The sequence below is a fragment of the Urocitellus parryii genome, chromosome X (assembly GCF_045843805.1).
Source record: "Urocitellus parryii isolate mUroPar1 chromosome X, mUroPar1.hap1, whole genome shotgun sequence".
In the NCBI taxonomy this organism is placed as follows: domain Eukaryota; kingdom Metazoa; phylum Chordata; class Mammalia; order Rodentia; family Sciuridae; genus Urocitellus; species Urocitellus parryii.
In genome coordinates, this window is record NC_135547.1 from 123,406,104 (window position 1) to 123,419,126 (window position 13,023).

The window sequence follows — 13,023 nt, forward strand, 5'->3', positions numbered from 1 at the left end:
GTTGGGTAAGGGTAATTGGTTAGTACAAAAGGAGTATTCATTTGAACTGATTGGCTTAAGCCAAGAGGGGTGTATGTGCTGAACTGCATGGTTTCCCAACATGTTATCAACCACCATAAACTACTGGGAGGGTCATCTGGCATCCCAGGTATTTTCCCTGTCTCATGCTGATTGGTGGTTGCTAGGGGGTTGCTATGGGTCCTCACCTAGCCCAAATGAGTCAGGGACACCTGGCGCAGCAGATCTCTCCTGTTATTTGTAGATAAACAACTCAGCAGGGTATATATGTGCCTAGGAGTGCTCTGTGGGTCTTTCCAAGGACAAGGGTCACGCCCCGTTCCTGAGATGATGTATGTGGGGGTCCCTGCCTTCTCCAAAGAGTGTATAAAACTGCTGCAAACCCTGGGCTCGGGGCCTCTCAGTGTCACCAGTTGCTGTGGGCGCACAGAGGACCGAGCTAGCTCGCAATAAACAACTCTTTGCTGCTTACATCCATCTTGGGTCTCTGGTGGTCTTTGGGGGTCCCAAATTCAAGCATAACACTAAAAGGAAATATTAGAAATAAAAAACACTGTGACAGAAATGAAGAATGTCTTTGCGAGATCATAAGTAGGTTAGAAATGTCTGGAGAAAGAATCAGTGAGCTTGATAATATGTCAATTTGAAACATCCTATGATGAAAGACAAAGAGAAAAAGGATGGAAAAGAAAACCCAGAATATTCAAGAACTATGGAACAATTACAAAAGGTACTATGCATGCATATTGGAAATATTAGGAGGAAAAGAACAGAAGAAATATTGAAGTAATAATAGCTCAAAATAGTTCAAAATTAATGACATACATCAAATCACAGATCTAGGAAGTTATAGAACACAAAAGAAGACAAACACCAAAAATGAAATAAATGTCAGCAATAGTATAGTGGATGAAAGGAATTAATTGAGAATGCTCTGTTATAAGGTAACTGTGCTACTAATGAAGCAGTATAATGTTATTTGGAAGTGGACTTAAACTTGACCTGGTGGCACATGCCTATAATTCCACTACTTGGGAGGCTGAGGGAGTAGGATTGTAAGTTCAAGGGCAACCTTGTGAACTTAGGAAGACCTTTTCTCAAAATTAAAAAAAATAAATAAATGGGGGTATACCTCAGAGGTTGAGCACTCCTGGGGTTCAATCCTCATTACCATCCCCCCACAAAATAGATTTAGATAGTTATGAATGTATATTGAAAACTCTAGGGAAAGCACTAAAAATATTTTAAAAATATAATTTAACATGCTAAGTAAAGAAAAAAAATGGAGTCATATAAAATTTTCAGTCAAAACCAAAGAAGGGAGGAAAAAAAGAGGGAAGGTATAAAAAAAACCCAGAAATTATAATGAATTGAACACACAAATACAATAAAATTAGTCAAACTTTATCAACAGTCACTTTAAATTTGAATTGTCTAAATACATCAATTGAAAGGTAAAGGCTTTCTGAGTATATCTAAAAAGACCCAACTATATCATTTCTAAATTCACTTTATATATAAAGACATACATTTAAGGTGAAGGGATGGAGAAGATATACCTTAATGATACAAATGAAATGATAACTGAAGTACCAATTTCAGACAAAAAAGATTTCAGAAAATGATTAGGGATAAAGAATGGTCAATTCTCCAAGAAGACATTACAGTCCTTAACATGTACTCACCTTAACAACAGATTATCAAAATAATGTAAAGCAAAACTGATTGAACAGAAAGAAGAAAAAGAACTCCATTATTATAGTTGGAAACTTTAACACTCTTTTATTAGTAATTGGCAGATCCAGCTGGCAGAAAATCAGTGAGGACAGTTGAACTGGAGAACACCATCAATCAATTGGATATAAGTGACATTTATCAAATACTTCATCCAACCAAGCAGAATAGAAATTCTTCTCAAGCTTACATGGAACATTTGCCAAGATAGACCACTTTCTAGGTCATAAACCATATCCTAACAAATTTAAAAGAAAATAAATCATACAAAGCTTGCTTCCAGACCACAATGGAATTAAACTAGAAATCAATAGCAGAAACATAGCTAGAAAATGCCAAAACATTTAGATGTTAAACATACTTCTAAATAACCCATGCATCAAAAAACTCTGAAGAGAAATTAAACATTTTTAAAAATATCTCAAAGTGAAATGAAAATATAACCCAACAAAATTTTGGGATACAGCAAAATGCAGTGCTTATAGGGAAATTTATAGCACTGGATGTGTATTATTAGAAAAGAAGAAAAACCTAAACAGTAATCTAAGCTTTCACCTTAGGAAACTAGAGAAATAAGAGCAATACAAGCCTAATGATAGCAAAAGAAAAGAAATAATAAGAACTGCTGGGTGCAGTAGCTCATGCCTGTAACCCCAGTGACTCAGGAGGCTGAGGCAGGAAGATCTCAAGTTCAAGGCCATCCTTAGCAACTTAGCCAGACCCTAAGCAACTTAGCAAGATCCTGTCTCAAATTTAAAAAAAATATGATTGGGGATCTAGCTCAGTGGTAAAGTGCTCCTTGGTTCAATACCCAGTAACTCCCCCTGCCAAAAAAGGTAGTAAAAACTACAGGAGAAATCAATGGAATTGAGAATAGGAAAACAATAAAGAAAATCAACAAAATTGGAAACTGGCTCTTTGAAAAGATTAATAAAATTGTAAATCTATAACCAGGCTAATTCAAGACAAAAAGAGGAAAGATGCAAATTACTAATATCAGAAATGAAAGAGACACCATCACAATAGATCTCATGGAAATTAAAAATATAATAAAGAAATACTATGAATAACTCTATGCCCACAAATTTGGTAACTTAGATGAAATGGACCAATTCCCGGAAAGAAGCAACTTGGTAAGATGCTATCTTAAGATGAAAATAAAAATGGCCAGGGATGTACCCCAGTGATAGAACAGCATTTCTGGGATCCATCCTCAGTAGCAAAAAATAAATAGATTAATAAATTAATTAAAAGAGAAATGGATCATTTAATTGCCAGAAACTGTAAACAATCAAGATGATACTAATAGGTAAGTGGATAAACAAAATTCAATGCATTCATACAATGGAATATCATTTGGCAGTGAAAAAATTAAAAGCTATCAAAACATGAAAAAGCATGGAGGAACCTTACAGGTGTATTCTTAAGTGAAGATGTTGTATGAAAAATCTACCTAGTATGCAATTCCAACTATATGATTTTCTGGAAAAGGCACATTTTTAGATACAGTTGGGCTATGGTTATAGTTCAGTGGTAGAATACTTACCTAATATGCACAAGGCCCTGGGTTCAATTTCTGGCATTGGAAAAGAAAATTCTGGAGATATGAAAAAAGGTCAGTGGTCACCAGGGTATTAGGATGAGATTGGTTGGGAGAAAAGGTATAAATAGATGAAGCACAGAGAAATTTTAGGGTAGTGAAACTATTCCATTTGATACTATTATGGTAGATAATACTATCAAATGGATAATAGTATCAAATGCCAAAATCCATAGAACTGTATAACACAGTGAACCTTAATGTAAACTATAGTCTTTATTTAATAATAATGAACAATATTGATTCATTAATTGTAGCAAGTGTACCACACTAATACAAGATGTTAATACCATGTACTAATACCACCCAAGATATTAATATTGAGGGAAAATGTGTAGAGGAATAGGGATATATGGGAACTATTTGTACTATTGGTTCAATTTTTTTTGTAAAACTAAAACTTCTAAAAAAATTTTATTAACCAAAAATGCTTTCAGCTTCATGTACCTTCTAAACCTACCTTGAATAACAGGACTCAAAGCTACCAGTTTAGTGTTTCCTCTTGGTATATAGTATTCTTTTACCAACCTTCCTTATCACCGTGAGATCTCAGGAAGGGAATCCTAAGTGTTCTTTTTCATCTACTTTTTTTCTCCTCCCTGCATGACAGGTAGCTGTGCTTATTTTTTGGCCTTCAGTATTGGCTACCAATATTCATTCAAGCACTGACTGCAGACATTGTTTATCAATTATAACCCTCTCTCACTAAGCCTGGGCAATCTTGGGGCTGTACCACTATAATTCTTAATTAGTTGGGGCTTAGCACAATAAACAAGTACCATTTTCTATGTCTGAACTAGGTATTTATAATTAATTCCACAATAGAGATGTAATTGCCTCAGGTTTCTTCTTGGATCTTCATCTATTTCTTAGAGCAAATTGTCAATATTTGTTCTTATGAAAAATGATTTTGAAAGTACTATTTTGCTTCTAAAACGCCTCATAAAAATGGAATGTTTCTGAGTAATAATTAACATTTTTCTTCTTGCATACTGGTTTTCAAAACTCTCAAACACAGAAAGTTTTCTCCCAGGTTTATGGAATAGAGCAAAGGTCAGCAAACTGACTGATAATAAATATTTTTGGTTTTGCAATCTTGTGTCACTATTACTTAATTCTGCCTTTGTATCATGAAAACCACAGCCAATGTGTAAACAAATGAGCAGTATTGGTCCTTAATAACACTCCAATGTAACCTGCTCTGTTGCATATCATTTATTCACTTCCTTGTCTTTCTTGTCTCAGTTCCCCTATGAGTGCTTTGTGGGATCACTTCCTAAATAAACAGCTTATGATAGTGTCTGATGTCTTGGGGTCAGCATCTCGGGTAATTCAAGTTTAAGGTAGATGCCAATGAAGAAGTGCTCAGAGAAAACTTTTTATATATTTATATGGTAAATGAGGTCAACAATAAGGCTGGTGGCAAGAGACCTTGTGAATATAAAATGAGAAGATAGATGTAAGGGTGTCACGGAAAATTATGGCACTGGAAAGAGACTAGTAGCACTTGAGTTGTAGAAGACAAAGGTTTATTTAGCACTGATGCAAGCTCAGTGGAGTTTTTTCCAAAGGCTGAGCAAAGTCCTTTGTTTTTACTATCTTTTATACAGAACAGACTTCAGGGTTCAAGACTTTCTTATGCAAGTAACTTTCATGTTTCTCCCTTTCTCCAGGCAGGTCTGGTTCCTGCCATAGCTGTTGAGCAAGCATGATTACAGAAGCAGAAACTAGCAGGATGCAGCTATTAACAGATAAAAAGATAGGTAGCTGGGGATATAGTTGGTAGAGTGCTTGCCTTACATGCACAAGGCCCTGGATTAAATCCCCAGCACCATGAAAGAAACATCTTCAGAAGAAGTTGCCTTTCAAGAGTACTGGAAAAAGACAAAGCACTACAAATATGAGAGCATTAATATTATAGTAATCATTAGAGTCTGAGCCAGGAAAATGGTCTGTAAAACAATGACAACTCAGCCTGGAATCATGGCTTATGACTGTCATCCCAGCAACTCAGTAGGCAGAGGCAGGAGGATCATAAGTTCAAGGTCAGCCTCAGCAACTTAGCAAGACCCTGTCACAAAATTAAAAAAATAAAATAAAAAAATGACTGGTGATGTAGCTCAGTGGTAGAGCACCCCTGGTTAAAACCCCTGGTACCACAATAAACAAACAAAAATCCACTTCCAACTCATAGCTATAATCATGAAGGCAAGTAGTACTATGAATAATATAAAATAGTAGATATCTGAAATCTGGGGCTAGAAATGTGATAGGATACTTGCCTAGCATGCACAAATTCTTGCTTCAAACCCCAGTATTGTAAAAAAAAGAAAAGAAAAATAAATTACAGTATTAACATTATGTGAAATTTAAGCTGTATTTTTCACATATTATTATGGATTTTCCCCAAAACTGCAGTAAAGTTTATAGATTAACATAATATCCATATATGCAATAGCTGGAATGAAAAACATGATAACATTTTTCAGTATTTATTTTAGATCTCTTTTAAAAAATAAGCAACACATTATAGAAACAGTTGAATTTTCTTTTGCAATCTTTCTTAACCTGTCCTAATTTACTCCCTCTTTTCTCAAAGGCAATTAACTGATGTATATTCTTCATGTTCATGGTTTTATGATTTCACTCCATATGTATATTTCTATAAGCAATGTAAATTATAATTTTTGTGATTTTAAGATTTACATACTACAATCATGCTATATAAAGCATTCTGTAACTTGCAATGGTCACTCATGGAGACCCACCCATGCTGATACATAATCACTGGGTACATTCACTCATCTTTGGGGAGATTCTCCATTTACTCTGGAAGGAGTTGTTTTAGGACAACTTTAATAAAATAAATCAGTGGTTCTCAACTGGGAATTATTTTGATCCCCATGACAATTGGAAAACTCTGGAGCCATTTGGGTTATCATGACTTGGGGGTGGGGGTTGCCACTAGCATCTAGTGAGTAGAGGTCAGGAATGCTATTAAACATCCTACAGTACTAAGGACAGTGCCCTCAGCAAAGAATCTTTTGCCAAAATTTTAATAGTACCAAGTTAGAGAAATCACAGTATAGAGGAAAGCCACATATTCTACATTCTTGAAGAATTCCTGAATGTGGGAGAAGTAACCTGAAGTAGCTAAAATATAAACCAAGTGAGATAGCACATGTTCTGCCTGATGGATCATCAGAACTGTGCCTTTGTTGCATTAAAAAATTTTTCTTCTTGTATATGAATTTTGGACTCCTTTATGGCTAATCATATTGTTTATCTTGGGGAATTGTGTATATATGCATGTGTATTTTGTGAGTGTGTGCCTGTGTATGTGTGTGTGTACATAGACACACATGTGGGTATAAATATCATGCTGGGAGAAGGGAATCACAGATTTAATATTCTCCATTCTTCATGTTAATGGAAAAATGAGTCTTAAACTAGACTTCATGTAACAAAAAGTACTCATGTTTTAGGATACCATATATTATGTTAAAAGCTAAGTTTTTTTAATACTTTTTTTAAAGAGAGAGATGAGAGAGAGAGAGAGAGAGAGAGAGAGAGAGAGAGAGAGAAAGAAAGAATTTTAATATTTATTTTTTAGTTTTCGGCAGACACAATATCTTTGTTTGTATGTGGTGCTGAGGATCGAACCTGGGCCGCACGCAAGCCAGGCGAGCACGCTACCGCTTGAGCCACATCCCCAGCCCAAAAGGTAAGTTTTTAAATGATAAATAACTTCATGATTCTCCTATACAAAAATAAATGTATGTTAAGGATTTTTTTGACTCATTAATGAGGAAGATGCTAAGGTTCAATTCAAAGGAGAATCTAAAGAACAGACACAGTTACAGATGAAGAATATTGAAATGAATCTGCAAAGTGAGATCACTGAGTTTTTCACAGTTAACAGAACCTTGTGTTAGCTTTACATTTCTGTAACAAAATATTTGAGAAAAATTTAACTTAAAGTGAAAAGATTTATTTTCCATCATAGTTTAAGTCCATGGTCACTTGGTTCTGTTGTTTCTGGGACTATGGTGAGGCAGAACATTGTGGTGGTGAGGGTATGCTAGAGCAAAGGTGCTCACTTCATGGTGCCCAGGAAGCAAAGAGAGTAAGAGGAAGAGACCAGGGACAAAACATACCCTGAAAGAGCATGCACCTAGTGGTCCACCTCTTCCAACTAAGCCCTGCCTCCTGAAGTTTCCACCACCTCCTGATAGCACCATAGGTTGGTGACCAAACCTTTAGCAAATGGCTTCTGGGGGACATTTCACATCCAAACCATAATAAGCCTCTACCCCTCCAACTTGATGTCCATAAACAACAAGTGTTTTGCATAACTACCAGTTATAAATCATTTATAAAGTTGTAAAATAGTTGCCATACAAGCAAGTAACACAGAGGGGTGTCCTCTACTCTTGACAATGCATAGTTTCCCATTGAAGCACTTTCCCACTGCAATGGAGTAATATTAAGACTGTATGAGCCAAATTTTGGAAAATATACTGCCTGCTATTGTGATTACCCTGTTGAAGCTACGAAGCCCAAATCAATTCTTTGAGCAGGTTTAGGATTTCCATAATCCCCCAAAGGAACAGATACACCTTTTTCATTCTGAAAAAGGAAATTACAGGGCAGGAAAACAAAGTGAAGCTAAGTTGAGAGGGTTTGAAGAGCTTTCTCTAAGTTAGGAAACATTGGAACCTCAATTCCAAGGTAGGGAGATACCTAGATTTGCCTGCTTCCTTTTCTTTCACCTCCCTGTCCCATGGTGGAATGCTGGGAATGAGGCAAGAGTGAATATTTTGTTTGGACTTGTCAGCTCTAAAGGTATCTACCGATTCTCTTGGCTGTTGTAAATTATTCTCTTTTTCAATTTCCTTTTCCTTGAGCCTTCAAGATATGGTTAAGAAAATGATTTTATTACATTTTAGTGCACTTAGGACTAGATGCAAATCTTAAAACAATTTGAATCTTACTGAGTTTTTATTTAATCAAATACAAAATGAGAGGTTAAACCAGATGATCCTTAAGGACACATCTAGCTAAGAAATTCTTTGATTTTTGTAAAGAAATTGATATCTAGAGTTTTCTTTTCTTTTTCTTTTTTTTCTTTTTTGGTACTGAGGATTGAACCCAGGGGCACTTGCCCACTGAGCAACTTCCCCAGCCCTTTTTCTATATTTTATTAGAGACAGGATCTTGATGAGTTGTTAAGTGCCTTGCTAAGTTGTTAAGACTGACTTTGAACTCACCATACTCCTGCCTCAGCCTCCTGAGCCACTGAGATTATAGGCATGCACCACTGTGCCTGGCTGTTCAAAGTTTTTCTAATTTTGCATATGGCAGAGGAACAAATATAACGACATGGAAAGGAACAGGCATGAAACAGAACAGGACTTATTAATTTTTCTCTTAGAAATTATTGACTAATCATCACGGCTTTTTATTTTGAATGATTTCTGAGATGTCTTCAAATTTTGCCTTTAGTTCTCTTTTCATCTATAATCTTTTCACATACTAAAAGCTAAATAAATAAATAGCTAAATAAATTAAAATTAAAATAATAAGAAGAAAACATTTTATATCTATCAAAACTATTAAAAATCGAAGAGAGGTTGGCCTGATGGCACATGCCTGGAATCACAGCTATTCAGAAGGCTGAGGAATGAGGATTGCAAGTTCAAAGCCAGCATGCACAACTAAGCCAAAATAAATTGCTTTTGAAAAGGGGCCTTAGGGTGTAGCTCAGGGGTAGAGAGCACTTGCCCAGCATGTACAAGGACCTGGGTTCAATCCCCTGTATCACCAAAATGACCAACAAAAGAAAATCAAAGAGAAGTTAAATCTCTCTCTCTTTTTTTTAAAGTTGTATTTGAAGATTGATTTCATTGTAAAAATTACTGTGATCTCAAATAGGGGATATAATGTATAATTCAGCCAAGGCTCAAAATGATATACAAGCTAAATATGTTTTTTCTGTTGTTAATTTCACTTTGTATTTTCTTTTTTTAGTTTTATTTATTTTTTTAAATACACGACAGTGGAATGCATTATAGTTCTTATTACACATATAGAGTACAATTTTTCATATCTTTGTATATAGAGTCTGTTCATGCCAATTCATGCCTTTATACATGTACTTTGTTTTTTTTTAAATTTTTTGCATTACAATTCTTATTACACTTATATACCACAATTTTTCATATCTCTGGTTGTATATAAAGTATATTGACACCAATTCATGTCTTCATACATGTACTTTGGATAATGATGTCCATCATATTCCACCATACTTGCTAATCCCCTGCCCCTCTCTTTCCCTCCCACCCCTCTGCCTTATCTAGAATTCATATATTCCTCCCATGCTCCCCCTCCCTACTCCACCATGAGTCAACCTCTTTACATCAGGGAAAATATTGGGGTTGGCTAACTTCACTTAGCATTATGTTCTACAACACCATCCATTTACCTGCAAATGCCATGATTTTATTCTCTTTTAATGCTGAGTAAAATTCCATTGTGTATATATGCCACATTTTTTTATCCATTTATCTACTGAAGGGCATCTAGGTTGACTCCACAGTTTAGCTATTGTGAATTGAACTGCTATAAACATTGATATGACTGTGTCCCTGTAGTATGCTGTTTTTAAGTCCTTTGGGTATAGTCCAAGGAGACAGATAGCTGGGTCAAATGGTGTTTCCATTCCCAGATTTCCAAGGAATCTCCATACTGCTTTCCATACTTGCTGTAGCAATTTGCAGTCCCATCAGCAAAGTCAAATCTCATGCTGGTAAAGCCGTAGGGAAATAGCAACACATATTCATGCTGATATGTGTAGAAGAAAGTCACATACCACATACTCTACATTCTTGAAATCCTTTTTGAAGACCTTTTCTTTTGTTCTAAAGATCAATCTCAAGGAGGGCTAAGATTGTGGCTCAGTGGAAGAGCGCTCGCCTAGTATGTGCGAGGCCCTGGGTTCGATCCTCAGCCCACCCCATAAAAATAAATGAAATAGACATGTTGTGTCCAACTACAACTAAAAAATAAATATTAAAAAAAGATTGATCCCAGAGATACCTTACTACCGAGCTACATTCCTAGCCCTTTTGAACTTTTTTTTTTTTTAATCTTAAAACAGGGTCTCTGTAGGTTGCTCAGGGCCTTGCTAAGTTACTAGGGCTAGCCTCAAACTTGTAATCCTCCTGCCTCAGCCTCCCAAGTCATTGGGATTAAAGGTGTGTGCCACTAAAACCAGTTAGAAGACATGTTGATGCATTTATGAAGTATCAAAAACATGTTTTGACACAGTAAATCCTCTATTACAAATTTATAGGATAGGATTATTGTATTTCTCCAATACTAAAAGTTTCCCTTTTAAGGTAGAATATCAATTTAATAACAATTTTTAGAGAGGAAAAAGCAAATATTACCATCTTTATACTAGAATGTAACCTGATATATATTAAACAAAGAAATATATGCATCTTGGAATAGAAGAAATATGAAAATTTAGGAGGAGAAAAATACATATGTATAAAGACATTTACAGCAGAGTTATTTATAATTTCAAAAGTAGCACTGGTGTCTAATAATATTGAAATGATTAAATAAATTATACATGTAATATATAAATATAATGGATATAATACAGGCATTAAATTTATAACAAAAATGTGAGATCAAGGGAAAGTTTTTCTAAAATAATGCTAGAAAATGAATAAATGTATAAAATATGTATTCATTGATCAACTTAGAAAATTTTTCATATAGATAATAATTTAAAAGAACTCCAAAAAATGAAGACCATTATGTTGCTGAGATAGTGGAATTTCATATATATTTTTAAATGTACTTTTAAATGCCCTTCATATGCTTAAATCACTTCAATTACAAATAAACTTCCTATAACCATTCCTATCTCTTATTTTTTTGGTATATAGCTAAGATATACATCATGATGTTTTGCTATACTTATACATAGTGAAGGGATTACTATAGTCAAGCAAATCAATGTATCCATGGTCTTACATAGTTTTTTTTTTCTTTCCCTCCCTCTCTTTTTCTAACAAAAGTACCTAAAATTTACTCTCAGCAAAGTTCCCTATACCACACAGTATTAACTATAGTCCTTATTAGACCTTTGGACTTATTCATGCTACATCACTGTAACTTTGTATCCTTTAACCCACATCTTTCCAGTTTCCCTCCTCCCAAAAGACAATTTCTTCTTTGAGTTTTTTCTTGGGATTGGTTTTCTCCCCAACAAGTAATTTAACATTTAGCTGGGCATCCCGGAAGAAGCCACAGTGCAATTTTCGGTAATGACACGTAATGTGTTTACACAATCACTTCCCTTTTCTTTCATGAATAAAGAGTATAATTAGGTAGCCATTGAGGGCCACAGGCAATAAAGCAATCACTCTTGTCTCTACCCAGAGTCCTGCCCAAACCTGCAGAAACTAAATACTTTTGAGAGAGGAAAGAGGCTGGTGAGGTTAGAGTATCCTGGTTACTGGCAACAACCAGCATCTTTGGGATTCTGCTACTTCTCTTTCTTCACATGGTACTACGTGTTCTGCCAGAATTATAATTTAACTCTAGGAATTAATTGGTCTTTTCAGTTTAAAACTATGGCAACCTCTCTCATTAAATTATAGCATTAAATAATAGGGATGCATCAATCACTTATTTTACATATATGTAAGATTTGCCCATGAGAACTCAAACTATGAAAACCTAATACTAAGCGGATGAATTATCTGTATTTCAGAAGTCATTCTACCAGGAGGGCCAAGAGTTGCCTCCACCAGCTCCCCGTTATCTATACTTTCTCATTTTTTGATCCATAAGCCCAAACTATCAGCAGATATCCAAGGATTTCCCAGAGAGGGGGAATCTCAATTTAGGACAAGTGGGGTCCTTGGCATATGTAATGTTAAAGAATTTCAGAATGCACCAGAGGAACAAAAAAAATATTATTTAGAAAAGCAGAGACACAAGCCTGAAATAGTGGTTAATGCCTGTAATTATAGCAACCCAGGAGACTAAGTCAGAAGGATCACAAGTTCAAGGCCAGCCTCAGATTTAGTGAAACCTTCATCAACTTTGCAAGACCCTGTCTCAAAGTAAAATATTTTTTAAAAAATCTGGGTGCAATGGTGTACATTTGTAATCTCAATGGCTTGGGAGGCCGAGGCAGAAGGATTGCAAGTTCAAAGCCAGTCTCAGCAAAAAAAAAAAAATTGAAAAAGGGCTGGGAAGAGCCCGGCCTGGTGGTGTATATCTGTAATCCCAGCAACTCAGGAGGCTGAGGTAGGAGGATCAAGAGTTCAAAGCCAGCCTCAGCAACTTAGTGAGTCACTTAGCAACTTAGCAAGAAACTGTCTCTACATAAAATACATAAAAGGGCTAGGAATGTGGCTCAGTGGTTAAGCACCTCTGGGTTCAATCCTTAGTACCCCCCCCTCCCCCGCAAAAAAAAAAAAAAATAAGCCTGGGAATGCAGCTTAGTGTTTAAATACCCCTGGGTTCAATCCCTGGTAAAACAAACAAACAAAAACAAAACAACAACTAAAATAGGGCGGGGGATGTAGCTCAATGGTAAGCATCCCGGGGTTCAATCTCTAGTATCAAAAAGAGAAAAAAAG